This window comes from Macrobrachium nipponense, chromosome 6, assembly GCF_015104395.2.
Source record: "Macrobrachium nipponense isolate FS-2020 chromosome 6, ASM1510439v2, whole genome shotgun sequence".
Lineage (NCBI taxonomy): Eukaryota > Metazoa > Arthropoda > Malacostraca > Decapoda > Palaemonidae > Macrobrachium > Macrobrachium nipponense.
In genome coordinates, this window is record NC_061108.1 from 38,274,747 (window position 1) to 38,297,323 (window position 22,577).

Consider the following 22,577-nt stretch of genomic DNA (forward strand, 5'->3'; position numbering starts at 1 on the left):
GGTTTTTTTTGGAGGTGTCCCATTTTCAGGGTCTCACCTTTTCCCATCTACTCTCTGATCTGGTAGCGAATCATCAGCAATGTCTGCATTGGAAGGTTCTGTCTCTATACATGAAGTATTGGCATCATGATCACCTAAGGATGATAGAGCAGCATATTTGTTTTTATTGTAATTTCAGGTATTAGATTTCTGTTTTTTAAACAAGCATCAGATATTTGGGGAACCATATTTTTTAATATATTTTTATATGATGGATTTTTGCTTGGGTCAAGTATCCCTCTAACTTTCAACTCAAGCTTAGCCTCTTTTGCTGCCATTCCAGTTCTATTCATCAGTAGTTTTAATTCTGTATTGTACACATAGAATGGGCATTCTTTTGACTTTGCATGATGAGCAACTCTACAATTAGCACATTTAATATTTGGGCAATTCCACTCTGTTCTATGTTCTTCTGAACCACACACTGCATATACTTCTTTATTTTGGCATTTCTTGAATGTGTGACAAAATTTACACAATTTTTTACATTGCAGTAGTTTCGGTACGTGATGGCATACTTCTCTATTTTGACCAAGTACTTTAATCTTTGCTGGTAAATTTTAGCCCGTAAATTTGATTTTTGCTATTTTGATGGAAACTTCCTGGACTTTTTTGCTTGGAATTTGATATAACTCTAGGCCATGAATGTTATCGTATCTTAATTTTAGAGATTCTAATAATATATTCTTTTCTGGCAATTCCTCCTCATTTTCAATTTGGGGTAGTACAACTGTACCCTGGATATAGTTAACCATGTCATGGCTTTTCACCGTTACATTTACCCCTTGAATTTCTTTTACATTCTGAAATGTTTCTGACTGGGCTTTTGTTGTGGCTTCAATCAGCCATTCATTAAATTTCAGTGCTCTGAAACTCATTTCTCTAGTTGGGTGTAAGCTTAATAATTTGTTCTCTAAAACAGAGGAAGAAATTTTCCTCTCTGTTTTGAGAACAAGAAATGTGGACCAATTATCTGTCCCAAAAATGTGGTCAAAATGAATTAATGTTGGGTCGGGTTTGTACATTTTTCTTTTCTCATTATTTCTTGTTAATGGCTCATATGGTGCCGTCGTTGTTATGGTAGGCTTATTGTTTTGAGTGAATCCAGTAGCCAAGTCTAATTCCACGCTGGGGTCATCAACATTAGGGCCTAATAAAGAATTCATAAATACGAATGTGTTTTCAGCCAGGTAGTCCTCCACCCACCATGGAACCCAACAAGGGAGGGGTGTGGCATGCCACATTGAAAGGCCACCCCTAGAGCCTACTTCCTGGTTATACACCTGATCCCCAGCACTTAAGGCGTCGTCAGTCCGTCGAGATCCGACCCAGTACTGGGGACCAAGTTCGACATAAGACTCTCCCCTTGCTCGAACATGACAGATACTCGAATTTTATGGGTGAGGAGGAATGTGGCCCATTCCCACCCTCCATCACGTTACAAGAGTTGTTACAGCCATCATCCATTAACATTCTAAGGTCATCAACTTTTGAAAAAAAAAATAGAAGGTTCAAAAGAGGATCGAACTTAGTCTGGGTGCTCAGAAATGGCCTTAGTAGCATGGTTGCACCTGCCAGGGTAGAAAACTGCCCGGCTACCACCGTCCACTTCTTCCTCGCACCTCACCAGCACCACCACCACATCAAGGTGTCAAGCCATTGGTGGGGACTGTGAGAACTATGAGGTAAAAATACTCATATCTTGAAATTACTTAGAATAATGAACCGGTCCTTCTCCTTTATTTCTATGACCTCTCAAAGCATATGGTTGAATCCCTTAGAAGCCGAGTCTCAAACATGGCTTGCAGACCTCACCTGACTAAGTGCAACAAGTATAAAATTTAATTATAAAAATGCAATAACCTAAATATTCTCGTGAACAGTATCAAACTACTTAGACTAGATATGGCATCACTGCTCACAAAAAGTCCTGCTTTACTTTGTGGTGTAAGTTTTTTTTAATGTATGAAGCTAAACACACGTATATTTATATGCCTTTTAGCTTACAAGAAAACTAAAAGTATTTAATCCTCACGCAACCAATATTCTCCCTATTAAATATGGCTTCTAGAAACATAATTTTGGCTAAAGCTTGAGCTATCCCTTCCACTGTTACCAGTAAAATCCTACCACCCATTAAGACTAAAACAAGATGGGTTAGACACTATGATCATGTCTTTGATTCTGGTATTGCAGCTTGAGTTATTTCAATGTATTTTTAGTGTTATCAGTGTGTTGGCTCCCAACGTCAAATTTAAAGCAGGAAGGAGAAATTACTTCGTCTTTATTTTTATTTTGGCTGCCAAACCAAGCACTGGGATACTTCTGACCATTCAGCTTAAGGCAATGAAAAGAGACAGCCAGAGTGATTTGACAGGAAGATCAAGAGATACCACAAATAAAGGACGTGAAATACAGAGATCTAAAGGTGGAACCTGAAGCAAACCCACAGTTGCACTAAGAAGTGGGAATGGCGGTAAGGTAAAAGGCTGATAACTGAGTGCAACAATGGGCCGAAGAGACACTGCAAACACCCTTGAGTAAATCCTAAAGCGTACCAAGTGAGGTGCACTGATGGCACTACCCCCACCAGGGTGGGCAAAATGATGGATGACTGATCTGTCGAGAGGCTTTCTTGCCAGTTTCGACGTGACACGTACGAGCATATGGCTGGCTTAATCTGTCAACAACAGAGGAGCAAGTCTTGTCTGTCCTACAAAACCCAAAGGTCAAGAAAGGAAAATACAGGAGTTAACTATGAAAAGGATAACAAATTAAAACAAATTAAACTAAGAACTATGAAAGGAGACCCACGTCTGATGTCTGAGCACAGTTCATAGTAGCCTGTAATCGCCTTCTTCTAAGACTTAGGACATGTTTACATGGTTATCTTGAAAACAAGAACACAAGACACTATCATTATCTACCTCATTTCATCTAATCAGCGTATATTATTTAAGAAAGCTATCAATAAAGCATATTAGGTACTATACAGGTCCCACATACAAAATTTAACAGTAAAACAAATTCGCAAATGCTGAAAGCAAAAAAAAAAAAAAAGATTATCAAACACTTCAAATCCTAAAACCTTCTCATTATTCGGCATTCAATAGATATAGAATGATTCCATGAGTTACTGTTATTGCAGTGTAATTCATGCTGATGAGAAATTAAATCATTTTCAGAGTAATTACCGCAAACAAGCAGCTCGATAAAATTAGCATAATTGGGGGATTTTCGTACCTCTGATAGAATTAGATTAAAACAATAATTGGAGTGAGCCCACGTTTGTGTTCAAAAACAATATCCCTTCAGCAAGTCTCTAGACTTGAGCACCCTTTATAAAAAACATTTTATTTACAACCATGGGAGGTAACTGTTGATCACTTGCTGAGCAGGTGTTTCAATGGATCCTCCCACTAAGTTCAGCCCAGGTGTAAAATAATTTATGATTATATTTCTCAGATATACCTGCGGTGAGGCCTGTACTGCCTTTTGAGTCATTATTACCAAGGACTTAAAATCCGCAAAACAGCGCATGAAAGCTGAAAAAAAAGACACAAAACTAGTGGGATCCATAAAATGGCATTTCAAATACAGAAACAAGGAAACGGTGCTGCACATCAATAGTTAGACCTCATCTTTAATATGCAGTACAGTTTTGGTCACCAACACTAGGAAAGGACACGAATAGATTAGAAGGGGTACAAGCAAGAGCCACAAAGTTAATTCCATCCATCAGGCAAATATGTTATCAAAGACGACTAGACAGCCTGAACATGTATGGCTTCGAAACACGACAATTGCGAGAACAACAATTAGAAACATTTAAAATACTGAAAGGCATAACAAAAGTAGACAGTAACCTATTTAAGTTGAACGAAAACCAGACAACAAACAATGGATGGAAACTAGAACTGAAGAGATACAACACATCCCATAGTGGGAACTTCTTTACATACAAGATACAGACTAGAGGCAGAATCTAAAAAGGGGCCTAGAAATCACTTTAGGGAGTACAGAATGTTAGGAGCTGGCATCCATGTCAGACTGTTAAAGTGGTCCACAGTGAACATATTTCAAGTGGATGCCCATTGAATCTGGCCTTTTTAAATATTATACAGCCAAAACAAAATGGCCGCCATTATCGAAAACTCCGGATGCTAATAAAATGACACAACTTTGTATTTATTTAAGATAACATAATGAAATTTTGTGTACTTGAACATATAATAATACACACACCCTCAACAGATCTAAGCAATAATTTATCTACTTCGTTCCCTATGGAGAGACAAACATAAAAAATGTTCAGAAAATCCAACAAAATTACATCTTGATGCATTATATTAAGCTTGTACAAATGTACGGACTTGCTTTAATGAAGTTCTTTTGATTTAAAGAAAAACTGTGTTGGGATAATATTAACATCGACATCAGTCTTCCGTGGTCTAGTCCGAGTCATCTTGGGAACTGTTCAAAGGATTTCGACAAGTTCCGTCAGTGTAACCACAACCGGCTACAAACTACATCTCAGCTCCTTAAGACGACAACTGCATCTGTGTAATTTGCAGTTCTTACACTGGCATTGTGTAAGCTTGAGGTAAACTGCCAGAAATGGTATCACTCATCAAATGAGGAAGTATATTTCCAGGTGTACCGTCCTTGTTCCATCCACTTCCCACAAGGGAAGATATATTTGGTTGTGTGATCGGTGAAGAGAGCCAAATTGTACACTGATGGTGTGCTTGCTTGATATGCAGCTTCAGAGAAGAATGGGTTGATGGCAACTTCTCTGGTTCTTTGTAACCTTTGAGGAACATTTTGAAATGCACGTCATTGATGTTTGTGTTGTTTTCATTATTTGAATACAGTCTGCAGATGAAGCTCTCTACATCTGCCAGTGTTCTTTCGGTAAGTGTGCCGCAGCTGAGCCTGTTCAGTAAGGGATGAATGTTTTCCATGCTATTGCTTTGCCAATGCCACAAAATTGGCTGACTGTGTGGCAGCCAGAGAGGGCATGGAATACTGGAAGACTGTGGTGGAGAGCTGGATCAAGGTCTACAGTGTGCACAGGAACAAAGATCTGTTGCTTCGCTGTTCCCGTTTGGAACCAAAGCTCTCCAGATAAGTCACTGGCAAAGTGAATGAGGAGAACAAGGACGTCTGTGTCCCTGGAACAAATGAAGATGCTCAAACCCAAGATCTGTTACAGACTTGGCATGTAACAATATCTTGGTATCAGCTTCATCGTGGTTAGATTTGATGGAGTTGACATTCGTTTCACCGGATGACTCAACAGCCGTTTGGGCATGGAATCGGCCAGATGTCACGACTTCACAATTTGGTTGAGTCAACCTCCTTTGATGAATGAGTTCCATGCTCAAAAAGTGTTCCAGGTCTTGCTTGTTCTCTGGGAGGTCAATAAATTGCCTCCAGTTGATGGGTAATGGCACATCCCTGTTGTCCACTTTGCGACATATTGGGTGGGTTTTCCCGGTCTGTAAAATCTGAGTGGTGTCCTTGATGGTATTTGCTTTATACCTATCAAACACGATGTCAACTGTGGAGCAAGTGTCACTGAAGTGACTAAAGATGGAGGCGATGAACTGGTCTGCGAGTTGTCCAAAATTGTGGGCATTTGCAGGTTTGCCGATTGCTTGAACAAGTGTCTGACCATCAATGATTACATAAGTTTTCAGATTTGCTATCGACGGTTGTTTCTCTACAGTTGTTCTTGTCTGAAGGATATTTCTGAGAGCTCCGGATGTGTCTGCAAGTGATAGGGGAACTGGCAAAAGTTCGTGGCTGAAGATTTCCTTCAGGTCCACCTCACGTCCAGCTTCTTTCAAAACAAGCAAGCATTGAAAGAGGTTACAGTCTGCTTTCATGCGTTTTTGTTTCAGAGCTGAAATTTTATTCTGGACCTGACATGCTTTTCAGCATCAGGCTTTTTGACTGTCTGAGCTTGTCATGGAATCCCACTTTTTTTATGATGAGACGTAAGCCCACAAATTCTTTCAATTTGTCTTGCCCTTTTGCATGTGCTGTCAGAAAACATTCCGTTGTTTGAGGAGAAGCTACATCTCAAGTGACCAAGCTAACGACAGTTGAATTTTGTTGTTGAAAAATGTCAATTCTCTTCAGATGGTTGACAATCTTCTGAACATCTTCCTTGTCCCGCTTTAATCTTGAGGGTCCGGCTTCTTTCACATAGGAAGGGTTGTAGTCTTTATCTTGAGCATGCATGTCTAACATGGTGCTTGTGTCATCTACAATTCTGCTTCATTCATTGAATGTGAGGCACCATTGGTCTCTTGCTCCTTCTGATCTCATTATTTCTACAAGACCACCGGCTTGATCTGTCAATAGCTGATTGAATGTGTTATTGGTTGTCTTGACCACAAAATTTCCATTCATGAACTCCCCGTGAACATCGGGGTGCTTGTTTCAAGGATCATAATGTCAGTAAGATAAACTGCTCCCCAGTGAATGTGTTTGTGTGGTCATACTGTGCAAACCAAGGTAACATTGCCGCAAAGGACGATTTATGTAGGTTCCAGTTTCCAGCTCTCTCTGCACGCAGGAACTGCAACAAGATGGAGATCATTTTGATGTACATCACCCAAAATCTGGAAGTGTGTCTCTTGGAAGTCATCCAATAGTCTTGTTATTTTGGAGTGCAGAGCTGCATCTTTCAGTGCTTTGACTTTGTTGCTGGTCACATCTCGCTCATTGTGTACTTCCAAAGCTTCTACGACATGGACTGATAATGTTTGGAGCTCAACTTCTTCTACTTGGGGATCTTTAGCCCATACAATGAATGTCGGCCAGAGTGTTTTCCAAACAGCTGCAAATGTTAGCTTGTGTACATGAATAGCCCTATTGTCCGATTTGGCCTGCATGTTATTTTGAGCCATGTTCTCTCCAAAGACGGAACTGAGTCCACACCTGTGTGTCTGCAAAGTGATTTCCAATCAAACATGAATTCTTGACAATGTGGAACCCCCAAGTCACAACAATATCATTTTGCATTGATTACTGCTCGCCCACTATATTTCCTTGGCCTTCCAGTACATCTACTGGTCCAGAGTGATGACTGTGGACTGGCCAGGATTTATAATGTTGGAAATCCTCAGGCATCGCATCATAACTCTCCATAGCATGAGGGGAGGCACAGCTCGTGTTTGTCTTGTGGTGTAACCTGGTTGAACCCGGTCCACGCTAGCACATCGTCATAGTTGGAGCCACGTATGCAAGAGAGAATCCAGGCCATATCTTGGGCAGAAGCTTCGTCAGACACCTGATCATCCGGGGTAAACATCGTCTCATTCAAGGTGGCTGTGAGTTTAGATCTTCTCGAGAAGATTGGCAAGTGACTTTCACCAAATGAAGAAGCTCGGGAGGGACCTTCAAGGACCTTGACTTTCCAAGAGGAAGTACTTCACCAAATCATTATGGTGTGGCATAATATATCTTTGCATCAATAAATCTAGGATAATTCCTAGGTATCAATGAGACACAAATGCAATATTTCAGAACCATATGTATGGTAAAGGTTAACATATGGCTGCTTTTTTTTAACAGTTAAATCTGACTATTGTATATAGATATGAACATAACTTTATCGAATATGTATAGTTTGGCATTATATTTGCAGGACATCTCACTGGTATCACTGGAGTAAAATATAAAAAACTGCAGATTTGAAAATTAACTGAGTTCAGCTTTGAGTTTTTTTTCGTACATTTTTGTGACTGTTCTGTTCATAATTTTATCAATTCGTTATGAAATGGCTTAATACTTCTTGGACACTTTACTGGTACTGCTGCAAAGATATATGTCAAATTTCAGAACCACAGCTTCAGTACAATTGAAGTTATCACACATTTTCCAAGTTATACATTTTTTATTTGTCCGGCCATTTTGTTTTTGGCATAAAAATATTAAAAAGACTTTATTTGTCCGGCCATTTTGTTTTTGGCATAAAAAAATTAAAAAGACTTAAATCAATGGGCATCCACCTGAAATATGTTCAGTAGGGGTCATATTAACTAGCTGACATGGATGCCTGCTCCTAACATTCTGTACCCCGAGGTGAAATCTGAAAATTTTCCCACCAGTCTTCTAATATGTGACACATGGAATAAACTGCCACCAAAAATTGTAAACAGCAACAGTAAGAGTTTAAAAGAAAGCTAGACAAATTCATTAGGACACTGTGAATGAACAGAAAAACGTGCTCATAGAGATAAGTGAGCACGAGAAGTCACCTTCGATGGACTAACAAATCTTTGAGACAACCTAATCCTTGTAACACCTTGGAACTTTGTATTTGTCCTTTTTCTATTTGTAAGCCAGTACTTGCCTCAGATCACCGGGAACCGACCAGTGATTTCGCTTAACGAGGAAACAGCCATTTGACTAGTTTGCTCGGTATATGAACCCGATGCTTTCACTCTCATTCTTTTCCATTCTGGGCATTTTATACAACTTTTACTCCTGCCACACAAAGTTTGCAAGTTTTAACATTAGTTTCCTTAGTGTTTATTGTCTCTATTAATTTGTGAGACAATATTCTTAATCAGTTGCTTTTCATACACCACTGACTGTCTGACCTTCAGCTCATCGTTGTTACTGTCAGTAATGGAATTGAATGGAGCCATGGCCGTTCTTTTCACTCCCTCAGCTCTCCTCTTTTATACTTTAATGACAATTCGCCTCAGCGACAAATCTCTGTAAATCATTGATATATCTAAAGAAGAGCTCTGTCTCTTGTTTACAGAAAAAAGTATTTTTCAAAGGTATTTTTAACCGATTATGCTAAAGTTCTACATTAATGTTAACGCCTTTAAGAAATTACACCCTTTTTCCCATCTAACAAGCCAGGGAGACCACAGTGGGGAACTGCGGGTTTGGGAGGGGTTAAAAAAACAAGCATTATTTATCTGAAATTATTGTCACAATAACAAAAGTTTGAGAATGCTCAGCAAATCCACGAACCGTGATGTTGTTCAGTAGGAGTGGTTTTCCCATGACAATTTGAGGCTGCCCAGCACACAAACGAACTGTGATGTCGTTCAGTTGGTGTAGTTTTCCCATGACAATTTGAGACTACCCAGCAAACAAACAAACAGTGATATCGTTCGGTAGAGTGGTTTTCCCATGACAATTTGATATGGGGCAGCACAAAAACGAACTGTGATGTCGTTCAGTAGATGTGGTTTTCCCATGACAATTTGAGAGTACCCAGCACACAAACAAACCATGATATTGTTCAGTAGGTGTGGTTTTCCCATGACATTTTGAGACTGCCCAGCACACAAACGAACTGTGATGTCTTTCAGTAGGGGTGGTCTTCCCATGACTATATCAGACTACCCAGCACACAAACGAACTGTGATGTCTTTCAGTAGGGGTGGTCTTCCCATGACTATATCAGACTACCCAGCACACAAACGAACTGTGATGTCGCTTGGTATGCGTGATTTTCCCATGACAATTTCAGACTGCCCATCACATAAACGAACCGTGATGTCTTTTGGTATGAGTGGTTTTCCCATGACAATTTCAGACTACCCATCACACAAACGAACCGTGATGTCTTTCGGTAGGAGTGGTTTTCCCATGACAATTTCAGACTACCCATCACATAAACGAACCATGATGTCTTTCGGTATGAGTGGTTTTCCCATGACAATTTCAGACTACCATCACCAATGAACCTGATGTCTTTCGGCTAGGAGTGGTTTTCCCATGACAATTTCAGACTACCCATCACACAAACGAACCGTGACGTCTTTCGGTAGGAGTGGTTTTCTCATGACAATTTCAGAATACCCAGCACACAAACGAGCTGTGATGTCGTTTGGTATGAGTGGTTTTCCCATGACAATTTGAGACTACCCAGCACACAAACGAACCATGTCGTTTGGTATGAGTGGTTTTCCCATGACAATTTGAGACTACCCAGCACACAAACGAACCATGATTTCGTTTGGTATGAGTGGTTTTCCCATGACAATTTGAGACTACCCAGCACACAAACGAGCTGTGATGTCGTTTGGTGTGAGTGGTTTTCCCATGATATATCGAGACTGCCATCACACAAACGAACTGTGATGTCTTTCGGTAGGAGTGGTTGTCCCATGACAATTTGAGACTGCCCATCACAAAAACGAACCGTGATGTCTTTCAGTAGGAGTGGTTTTCCCATGACAATTTGAGACTGCCCAACACAAAACGAACCGTGATTCGTTTCGGAGGAGTGTTTTTTCCCATGAACAATTTGGACTTGCCCATCCAAAACGAACGTGATGTCTTTCGTAGGAAAGTGGTTGGTCCATGACAATTTGAGACTGACCTAAGCAAAAAAAATGCCCACACAAAAAACGAACCGTGATGTCTTTCGGTAGGAGTGGTTTTCCCATGACAATTTGAGACTGCCCATCACAAAAACGAACCGTGATGTCTTTCGGTAGGAGTGGTTTTCCCATGACAATTTGAGGCTGCCCATCACACAACCGAACCGTGATGTCTTTCGGTAGGAGTGGTTTTCCCATGACAATTTGAGGCTGCCCATCACAAAACGAACCGTGATGTCTTTCGGTAGAAGTGGTTTTCCCATGACAATTTGAGACTGCCCATCACAAAAACGAACCGTGATGTCGTTTGGTGAGTGGTTTTCCCATGATAATTTCAGGCTACCCAGCACACAAACGAACCGTGATGTCGTTTGGTATGAGTGGTTTTCCCATGACAATTTCAGGCTACCCAGCACACAAACAAACCGTGATGTCATTTGGTATGAATGGTTTTCCCATGACAATTTCAGACTACCCAACACACAAACGATCTGTGATATCGTTTGGTACGAGTGGTTTTCCCATGACAATTTCAGACTACCCAGCTCACAAACGAACCATGATTTCGTTTGGTATGAGTGGTTTTCCCATGACTATTTGAGACTGCCCAGCACATAAATGAGCCGTGATGTCATTTGGTGGGTGTGGTTTTCCTATGACAAGTAATTTGAGACTCTGCAGAACCCAAACGAACTGTGATGTTATTCCACGTTGTGGTTTTCCCTTGACAATCTGAGACTGCGCAGCACACAAATGGACGAACAAGAGCTTAGTAAAATAGCTAATACAACAGACAACAACACGAAGGACTTTGTTTTTTCTGTAGGTACAAATATTCAAGTTGTGTTTTCTAGACCCACATGTCTCACCGCCACTAATTTCCTTCTTCCTTAGAACATTCTTAATATATTCCTTCAATGTGTAAATAAATTTTGACTCAAACTCACACAGAGCTAATATTAAAATTTACCAAACCGTTTACTGTCATCCACCTCCCCCCAACACCCAATTTGTCATAAGTTTAAAGTTAATGGAAACTGAGGTTGTTGCCAACATCAAATACTTCTCTTGTTAATAATCTAAACACTACCCAGGTTTCGTTCATTCTTATCTAACTATTCTTTTGGGCGCTGTTAGTTGACTGTTGTCTGATTCCTTGCAAACTGAAGGAAATGAATATTTTTCAATAATAATAATTTGATTGTTGATAATGCAACTAAAATTAGATTTGCTATAGAATTTATGATGGTTCGATTTTACCTGTTTATCAATTAAGTAACTGAAGAAAGCAGACAGTGGGCCTGTTTAAAGTAGCTATTGCTGCATTGTTTTCCTATCCAGCTCTGTGTATATGAGTGTTGTGTTTATGCGCATAACTAAAAATGAAAAGTCTTTTATGCTGAGTACTGGGAAATGATGCTAGATAAAAATAATTGTACAAGGTATAAAATTTGATAGCAGTTGTTTCTTTTAATACAGGTCTTTATTTTATATATACCTAATTAATCTATCATCGACTGTGCATCGCTGGGCCTCTATCAAGGAGATAATTTATTTAAGTGTCATTAATTTTGCTCTCAGGAGCAATTTCGAGTTAGCGCAATATTTGATGAAGTGTTAATTTGTGGCTCCATCATTCCAAGTTATCTGTTTTCATGTACTTTTCTAAACGATGTCAAGAACTGACTTGCATTCGATACATTATTCCTTGATTTGGGATCTCTCTACTTCGACGTTCTAGGCAACAAGTTAAAATAATTGATTATTTTTTAGTGCCTTGAATCGTTTTAACAAACTCTGTCATGTTGTTTACCTGTTCATCTATATCTGTTAAGTTGTTATAGTCGTTAGAATTAAATGTATTCAAAAGCATTTACTAGTGTAACGATTGTTAAATTATATGGCAGTTAAGTGACACTTTACACAATTTTGTTTTTAACTTTAAAAGTTATCCTTTTCTACAAACAGAATATAATACGGAAGGGTAACTGTCCTAGGAGGTAGTTATCTTCAGGGGTAATTGTCCATGGGGGTAATTTTCCTCATATCATATATATATATATATATATATATATATATATATTATATATAATATATATATATATATATAATAATATAACACATTATGAATCCCCTTGCTTTCTCCACTTAGAGTAACATTAAAAAGCACATGCTTCTGTTTTTTTCTTTTTCTCTCGCCGACACTTTCCAATGTTCTCGTTTCTTTCGGCTGTACTGCCCTCTATCACTCGTTGCAGGTCATAAAAGGAGGCGACGCAGGCCACGCAGGTCTCACTTCCTCCCAAAACCCAGTTCGAGTCAGGTCTAAGCGCATGTTTAGAAGAGATGCATTGTCTTTGTTTTAATACATACATGTGTACATGAATAGTTTTCATACATGTGACACCGTGTTTTTGCCTCTGGGAGAGTTCGCTTGATCATTCAGCGTAATTTGTGCTGAGCGACTAAGAGGAAGCGCAGCAGGGAGGCTAGTGTCTTCCGGGGGGATTGCTTGACGGGGGGTGAACTTTTTTTTTTCTTGTGTCGGGGTAATGGGGGCGAGTTTGGCCTTGAATAGGAAAGTTCAATGCCATGGAATCAGCTGATAACCACTGGGTGATGATATGACATGCCAGTAGGGTTTTTTTTAGAAAGATTTTTTCTTTCTCTTGAGTGAAGAGAAAATGGAAATGAAATGCATATGAATAAGGAGCAAGTTTTCCTTATGCTTTGGAGAATGCCTTTACTCCACTATATTAGAGGGCATAATTATAACTGGGGATTCAGAGATTATTTTTTAATGGAGATTTGTTTGAGATGTGGAGATTACTTTAAAATGGTGCTGAGTGGTGATGATTGGTGTTGCTGAGTGGTGATGATTTGTGATGATACCGGGGAGTGATGAGTGGTGTTGATTTTGGAGTTGTGGGGTGTGGCAATAATGATAAATACTGGGGAAATAGCAATATTAATGCTTTTACTGGTGTTACTGGAGATATTTACAAAGAATTATTATTATTATTATTACTAGAGATATTTTACGAGATATTTTACGGGGGGTACTTAAGTAGAATTATCATTACTGGAGATATTTTTGAGGATTCTGTCAGAGTTCATGGTAATAATTTTTGGGGAATGTGGCAATGATTTTATGGGTGGTGATATCAATTTCTGGTGAATTTTGGTGAATTTGATGATAGCAATTTTGGTGATACTAGCGAGTACTGATAGTTGGTGATTCTGATACTTAATACTTGTGAATGGGCGAGTACTAATATTTGGTGATACTACTGATACTGGCAAATTCTGATACTGATAATACTGATGCTGGTTATTTTTTTTAATGCTAACATGGGTGTTGTAATGATTTTAAGGATGGTGGTGATGTTTTTTTGTGATTGTGGGAGAAACTAACATTTTTTTTTTTTAGGAGTTCAGCAGATAATTACTTGAAGTCTACGTGAGTCACAGATGTTACAGGTGTCACGGGAAAAGTTATCAGTGCCATTAGTTTTTCTTTTCCTATTTTAGTTGTTAGCCATCGCTGACACAAGTTTTTTTTTTTTATCATGGGTGAATTTGAATTTATTTTTCTCTCCAGTTTGTGTGAATTTTTTAATATCTCAGTTCGTGACTTGGAGTCATTGTTCGGGAATGTTTATAATTTCATCTGTTTGATGCTGCAGAGAGATTAATGGGAGAATTTTTGCATTTTTGAATGTCTACATAATGGCACTACATCTTTTTTTTCTGGATATTTGTGTTCCGGAAATTGTTGGCCTCTTGCACAATTGTGTTTGTTGCAACTTTGCCAGAGATAGGAAACTTGGTTAAGTTTCTTTTGGCCTATGCCATAGTAAATGTGGGGAAGTCTTTACTTAGACACTTTATATTTGGAGTTCTGTTGTAATGAGTTATGACACTGGTGATTTTTTCAAGAATTTCCTGAGCAATTTTATTTGCCGAGCTTTTTGCCCTTTCTCAGCAGTTATGCTAAACAGAGAGTTTATAGTTTTTTATTATAACACTGAGTTCTTTTCTTGGAGAATTGGAGATATAATTGGAGATATAATATTTTGGCCATTTGATATTTTTTTTTTTTTTGGAGATATTCATTCCACAGTTTAGGCCTATGTTGGTGAGAGCTATGTTTAGTTCAATTATTTTGCAGCCATTTTTGTTGCAAATAGAAACCTTTATGAGGAGGTATGGGGCAATATTTTCGGGTGTATCAGTTAGATGCCTTGAGTGCATTTTTTGCGGGGGATGGAGTTTCATTTTTGATTATCCTGCTTGGAGTGTAATAATCTTTTTTGGAGACTTGTTTTATTCCACATGTGATTATTGGTGAGATAGAGGGAATATGGTGATGTGGGGTTATTAATTAAATGGAGGGAAATATTTTTATCACCGGAGTGGTATTATTATTAACATGGGGATATATGGGGATGGCATTAATCTTTGGGGGTGACGTTTTTTTGTGGTTATGATTTTTGGAGTTGAATTCTGGGGTTTTACGAACCAAGAGAGGGGTTCTGTGGTTCGTTTGGTTTCGTGACTAATTGGAGGGGAGTGGCATTACTGCATTGTGGTTCTATGGAGATGTTGCATTTTTTATATTCACCAGTGGGTTATTTTTGGCGGCATATAATTGCCGAATTGTGAGTTTACTGTAGTTTTTATCCCGAATAGGTGATAATTATTTATATGATTTTGGGGCAGTATCACTTGGGAGAGCTATGTCTTTGAGACAATTTTTGGGCACCTTAGTCCTATCTTGGAGATAATTTTGTGAAATGTGCTTATGTAATGTCAGTATAGAACTTTTTTTTGAGAATCATGGGTTTCTGAAGTTGCAAGTCTAACTAGACATTTCTATACTGCAGTTCCAGCACCTGACGTGTCCACAGGTGGATTTTTGCTGATAATACTGTGACGAGTCCGGTTGCTGACTCTTTTCCTCTAGTGTCGATTACTCAGTTTTGCACTTTCTAAGAGGTGTTGATTTTTGGCATTTCACGAAATGTATCTGCGTAAGGGGGTTGTTTCCAGCTGTGTCCGATAGATGAAAAAGCTGCGATGGCAAAATTCCGTGACGATACATATCGCATTTATGCGGAAAAGTTGGGTTATGTATATTGTATATATTGTGTGATGGGGAAAGTTCACTTATTGTTATTGTCTTTACCTTTTTTTTTCTTTTCCTAAGCTTTAAATAGCATTTCTATTTTTGGACGGGAGATATGATTTGTCGGGGTTTGTGAATTGCATAAATGGGCGTTTGACATTACATCTCATTGGGATTAATTATATGAGCAGTAAAAAGGGTTTTTGCTGTTAGACATTGGAGTGTTTCTAGTGATTTTGTGGGTTGTTGAAATATCAGAGCTTGGGAGAAAATTTTTCAGTGATAATTTCGGGGCTGGGCTTGTTATGTGTTTTTTTTCGGGACTTTTTTTTTTCTTTTTTTTTTGAGAATTTGTGAGTTTGAAATGCAATGACAGAAGTCCGTGGAGTTTCTGTGAGTCTGAGTTCTGGAGTCTGTGCTAGTGTGTGAATTTGGAAAATTAAGTTAGAGAACTTCATTTTTTTTTTTTTTTTTTTTTTTGCGGGGTTCTGATAATGACTTATGATTTTGCGATTCTATGGAGTTCCTTCATGAGTTGAAGTTAGAAATTAGTTCAGTGGTCATATTAAATGGGGCTAATTGGGAGATGTTCAGTTAGTATTTTTGGGAATTTTTGAGGTCATTATTTGACAGAAGTTGTCTGGGGTTAATTTTTCTTTTTTAATTGACCGATGACGTGACTGACATACTGAAACACACCATAAACGTCGTTCCCCAACGCTAGTAAGACGCCCACCAGCCATCGCAGAGATGTTGCTGTTGTGTGCCCACTTACGAGAGTTTCTACGAGTTTACGGGGTTCTACAGCGCTTTTGGACGACAGTCATCAGTTATCTTCGCAGGGAGATGTTTCGCCTTTCTACAACGTGTTTCGCGAGTCTGTGCAGTTGCAACTGCAGACAAAAAGGGAGATTCGAAAATTCAAGATGGAAAAAAGTTTCTACACCCAATTGTTATTATAGCCCATGTGCAGGAGATAATGTGTGATAGACATTACATTGTGCTGCCAGAGACATGCAGTTATTATTATTTTTGTGTTTAATGACTCGGCCAATGTTTTTTTTTTTATATATGAGCTGTTTTATGTGACCAGTGGCTAGGCTGGGGCTAGCCATAATGGTGGCCGAGCTATCTGTAACATAAAGAGGGGGATTTGCTATGATATTTTAAATGATATATAATGTGATGTGCTGTGACATTTCTTAGAATGTAAAGAATCAGCAATTTAACTTCCCTTGAGACTGAGTGTCTGAGTGACAGCTTAGGAATGCTGATATGCCTTTTTTTTGAAGTGGTATGATCACGTCTGCTGACTTAGCAAATCAGTGCCTTCGTCCTGTTACCATGAGAGCTATGCAGAGGTGACTTTGAAACTGGTTACGAGTGGTTTTCGGGCGTGAACGATGGGTGTGAGATTGTGTGTACGTGTGAGCCTCTTTCCTACATAACACCAATGTAACGGAGCCATAGGGACTCTTACGGGGAGAGAAAGAGCAGGGATGGCTCTGCCAACATTTTTTCTGTTTTGTGAAAGTGCTTGGAGATTCTAGGTTGAGATGGGTGAGTGTATTTATATCTGTTTTAGCCAAAGGTGGCTTGACTGTATTTTTGATATTTTGTAAAGATGTTCTATTTCATTTAATCTTTTGACTTTTTATTTACAACTGTGTATGCTTACCAATTTGTTCTCCTGTCCTTTTAACAGGCGATTCTGGTAGGGGGAACTATATTCTGGAGAAGAGTGGGATGGTGTTGACTAATTACTGTATAGACTGTTAATTACCGAGGGTTACCCGAGTTATTTGGACTTTGAGTAACATTCCATTTAATCATACTGTTGAGAATCTGAGTTATTCAGTTAATATTTTGCTTTTAAATAAATGAACATTTTTGTAAGTTCATGACTGATTTGATGACCTAATGAAATGGAGGGGAGGTATGACGAGAGAGAGAGAGAGAGAGAGAGAGAGTTTTGCCAACTACCAGTTGTCTTCTGCTCTGGCCATTCGCTACCAAAATGAATAATGGAGACGTCGTCTCCATTATTATATATAAATATATATATATAATATATAATATACTATATATATATTATTATATATATATATATCTATATATATATATATATATATATATGATATTATATATATAATATATATATATATATATATATACAGGGTTTCGAAATCAGAGGGGCCCCCTCTACAGCATAAACTAAAATTGATATGGACAACAACAAAAGTAATTCAGAACAGGTATTTATTTGTTTAAGTTTCTCTCTGAGTATTTCATCTTTTTTGTGGGTTCCATCTGCCTGTACCACAGCCTGCATTCTTGATGGGTAGGGTTACAGCAAATCGCAAAAAAGCTGAGACTCAAACTCCATTTCCCTGAGCACTTTGATCACCTCTCTTCACAGGTCATCAAGGCTTGGTATACCATCATAGTTAACTGTGCATGCTTCAACACGATCCTTTAAGATACTAACAATGTTTTCACACACATTAAGGTCAGGGGAGCTACCTGGAAATTCACTTGACGAGAAGAAATCGATATCACCATTTCAAAGCAGCTCCTGTGTCTGAAGAGCCTTGAAACATGGTGTCTTATCATGCAAAAATGTGACTTCTTCAATATATAACACATTTTTAGGATCTTTGAAGAAAGGAAATACTCCACCAGTCAGTACAGTTTCTCTGAAGTATTCGCCATTCCATGACTGTCCTTTTTCTTTGATGATCCACATTAACCATTTGACTGTGAAACCGAGAAAAATTCCCAAACATTCATGAAATTTCGCAACTTCGCGATAGCACACTTCATCGCTGATATCATCCGACTTTGCAGCCCAAATGAAGTCATTTATGATTTGGCTTCCTGACTGTGTAAATGAGCAATTCACCTGATGCAGCACAACATGGAGAAAGTCAGCTTCATCCCAATCTTTAAGAAATGAACCACAAATCCATGCACGGTCTTCTCTCTGTTGCCGAGTGATGTTGGGCTTGCTGATAACATGAAATGGCTTGATAACAAATTTTTTCAACTCATGATAGACGGCACTATAGCTTCTCTTCTTTCCCCTTTTTGTTTCTAGTTCAAGCGCCAATTACGTACACTTTCTTGGTCTACCCACTGCCTCAGCCATGATTTCTTTTGACTCCTGGGAAAGGACTTCAGGCTTTCCAAAATTCTCACTCTTTTCGCGAAGACAGTCATATGGATTTTTGTTCCAGTTTCTTTTAACAAAGGATTAACCTATTTTAATGTATTTAGCTATTCAGGAACATGAAATGAAGGATGCGCTAGCATTCCTGGCCTCTCTGAAGGTTATAGCCCGGATTCGGTCAATCCATCTGATTTCCTCTGAGTCGTTAGCCATGGCTGTATCTAACTCAGTCACTCAGTCCGAAAATACAAGAAATGTATAATGAAAAATAGCTTAACCCTTAAACGCCGATTGGACGTATTATACGTCGAGATAAATTGTCTGTTGGGTGCCGATTGGACGTATCGTACGTCGACATAGGAAAGTTTTTTTAAAAATTCGCGGAAAAATACTTATAGGCCTACCAGCCAAAAACTTTTGAATCACGCACATTGGGGGATGCTGGGAGTTCACGGATCAAGTTATTGTTTTGTTTAGAAGCGTGACCCAGGTGCGCATGCGGAAATGCCTCCTTCTCGCATCAGCCAGCATCAGCGACGCGTCGTCCGAGAGCGATCTTTTGCCGCAATCGTGTTTTGCCGAACTTGTGAGAGAGTTTGAATATTTGTGGTGGTACAGGACGTACATAGAGATGTCTCAACGACATATGGAATGCGAAAGGTGCGTTTTACCCATCGGAAGGGATCGTATGAGACGTATTTTGGACTTGGTTGCTGGTGAGGGACCAAGCACCCAAGATGACCTCGTGCCTCAATGCCGTTCCGTGCGGCCACGTGTGGATGGAAGTGCTCTAGGACCACAACGTGTGTCTCGTGTGCCTTTAGTAACCCCTAGAAAGCATCGGGGTGTCCTTAGGGGCATTCGTAGGCATTTGGGAGGCCTCCAACCAAGGGACATTGATGCTTACTTATAGGAGCTCGATCGGGAGCATGTCGTAAGTCCTCATTTTGATGGCGGTTGGTCATCTAGTGATGAGGACATCACTCCCGATGTCAGTGATGATGAATATTTGCCCCCAATGTCCAATCGAAGCTCACATCCCGAAAGTGAGATCGAATTCAGTGGTTTTAGTGCATATGAGGAGGAGGAGGAGGAGGAGGAGGATCTAGTTTTGTCGCCGATGATGGTACAGAAAGCGATGGCCTAAGTGAGGGAGATGGGCATGTGGGGGGTTTCATGTGCGAAATCGCACGTGCGCGCGCACAGGCACATAGAAGGTCGGAGCGTCGCGCCAGCCAAGGTGAAGGTCGGTCGTCCGAGAGCGACGAGGGGTGGACGGAGGACCCCACCCCACCTAACATGTACCCATTCACGGAAGCACCTGGGCTCACCGTACCTGTTCCTCTCACTGCTCTGGGGTTCATTCAGCTGTTCCTAACGCAGGAATTGCTGGAGTACCTGGTAGCAGAGACGGCAGACTACACTCGGTACTGCCGTGATGAACTTCGCACGACATTGTCGTATCGCCGGCAGGGCTGCAACCTCACCGACATGGTGCATTTTCTGGGGCTCCACATTTTTTTTGGTATGATGCCTGTGGCCGACGTCAGGCAATATTGGAGGTGGAATTTTTTTTTAAGTACGCCCAATGTGCCCGGCGTTATGCCCCGTGATAGTTTCCTGGCGTTGGACAGGTATTTCAACGCCTTCAACCGAAGGGCCATACCCCGGAATAACTCCGATCGCCTCATCTTAGTCCGCCCAGTGTTGGAATACATTCGTGAACGGTGCAAAATTCTCGTGGTTCCTGGAAAGAACCTTTCTTTGGATGAGGGGATGATACCTTACAAAGGACGTCTAAGCATTAAAGCGTATAACCCCAAGAAGCCAAAGAAATATGGAGTGAAATTTTTTTTTATTACCTAGTCCAACACTGGATACGTCGTAGACTTCTCGGTGTATTCCGGGGTCTTCTCCACGCTGCGTGACACTGTTTTCAGTCTTGTGGATCGCTTTCGTAACCAGGGATACCACCTGTTTATGGATAATTATTATAACTCAGTATCCCTGGTCCAGGAACTGTATGAAGCAGGTGTGCACATCAGTGGTACCCTTCGGTTGGTGCGTGGGGCCCCGAATGTCCTCAAGAGGTTCGCTAGCCATCCGCAACATCTGGCAAGAGAAGAGACAGAGTGGCGGCAGAAGGGAGCTGTCTTCGTCATCTGTTGGAAGGGGGTCCGACTCGTCCCCATGATTACAACGAGTCATGAACCCATCCAAGAGGAGATCGTACAGTGGAAGGAGACACGTCGACAGGGCTGAGTTGTGCATGAGGAGTTTCGTGCCAAGCAGCCTACCGTCATTGGGCACTACAATAGGCACATGGGAGGAGTTGATCTCTTTGATCAACTCATCCAGTATTATCCCTTCGCCAGGAGAACCAGGAGGTGGACATAGAAGCTCCTCAAATACATTCTTCAGTTGGCCCTCCTAAATGCCTACATACTGTACTGTGGGTACTACAGTCCCGATCTCCGGAGGTTGTCCCACATACAAGCTGCAGATCTGCCCCTAGAGGAAAGGGCAGATATTAGGAGGGCCAACTTCGGTCATCCTGCTCCTACCGCTGCCGCCGCAGCCACCCCTGCTGCCGGCCCCGCCCACATCACTTCTTGTCGGATAGTGGACCATGTGTGTCGGCTGCAGCCAGGGGATCACACACTGGAGCTCCTACAAGGGCACAGGCAGAAACGGTGCCAGATGTGCCATATGAATGGCAGAAGGAGAGACACCCGGTTCTTTTGTTGTACCTGCAAAATAGCTCTTTGCAGGTTCGGGGAGTGTGACTGTAAATACTTCAATGCGGTCTTCTATTGGAGTGTGCCTGAGGAACCGAGAGCGGAGGGCACACAGGACCGTGTGTCCCATCACCAGTAATGGCGCACGTCTCCCTCCTCCACCTGTACCTCGTCATGTCAAGAGGAAAAAATGCAAGACTCTTCAATGGAGGAGGGAGAAAACAAGAATAGTACAAAGAGTCAAGATTACGAGTGAGTATTCTGCATTTATTTTATATTTACTTTTATATTTATTACAAGTTTTTATATATCCGTATCTATTGATGCATGATATATGTTATTTCATTTTATGCAAAAAGAAAAGTTTCACCTGCATTCCTTTTAGTTATGTATTCGTACCAGAATCGAAAAATGTAATAAATTAATATATATATATACATATATATTTATATATATATATATATATATATATATATATATATATATATATATATATATATATATATATATATGTATTGGTTTTTTTTGGGGTAAGCAAAATACATAACACTCTAGTAATATTCAATCATTTATCTTCATTTTGAAACAAATTCGATGTCTCTAGCACAATATTTTGAAAAAAACTTTTTCCTTCCCTCCGCGCGCGGATTCTCCGCCGCAAATCTCCAAAATGCGTACGTCGCATTCTCGTAATATTTGCTGTTTCATATTAGGCGTTTCATAGATTTTTATATATGAAAATGTGTGCAATTACATGTAGAATACAACAAAAAATAATTGAAGGTTGTAGCTTTTCTCATTTTTGAAATAATTGCATATAAATCATGATAAATAGAAAAAAACTACGTTTGGTCAACTTTGACTACCGACATGGTCGAAAAACGCAATTGTAAGCTAAATCTCTTACAGTCTAGTAATATTCAGTCATTAATCTTCATTTTGAAATAAATTCGAAGTCTCTAGCACAATATTTAGATTTATGGTGAATTTTTGAAAAAAATTTCCTCCCCTCCGCGCGCGGATTCTCCGCCGCAAATCTCCGAAATGCATAAGTCTCATTCTCGTAATATTTGCTCCGTTTCATATTAGGCGTTTCATAGTTTTATATATGAAAATGTGCGCAATTGCAAGTAGAATAG

The 22,577-nt window shown here is 39.8% G+C and overlaps 1 protein-coding gene across 4 annotated transcripts in view; it reads right to left on the minus strand.

The window, feature by feature from the left end:
- The window catches only part of LOC135216876 (uncharacterized), a 97,776-nt gene that overhangs the window by 44,369 nt on the left and 30,830 nt on the right, over positions 1-22,577 (minus strand). The window lies entirely within an intron of this gene.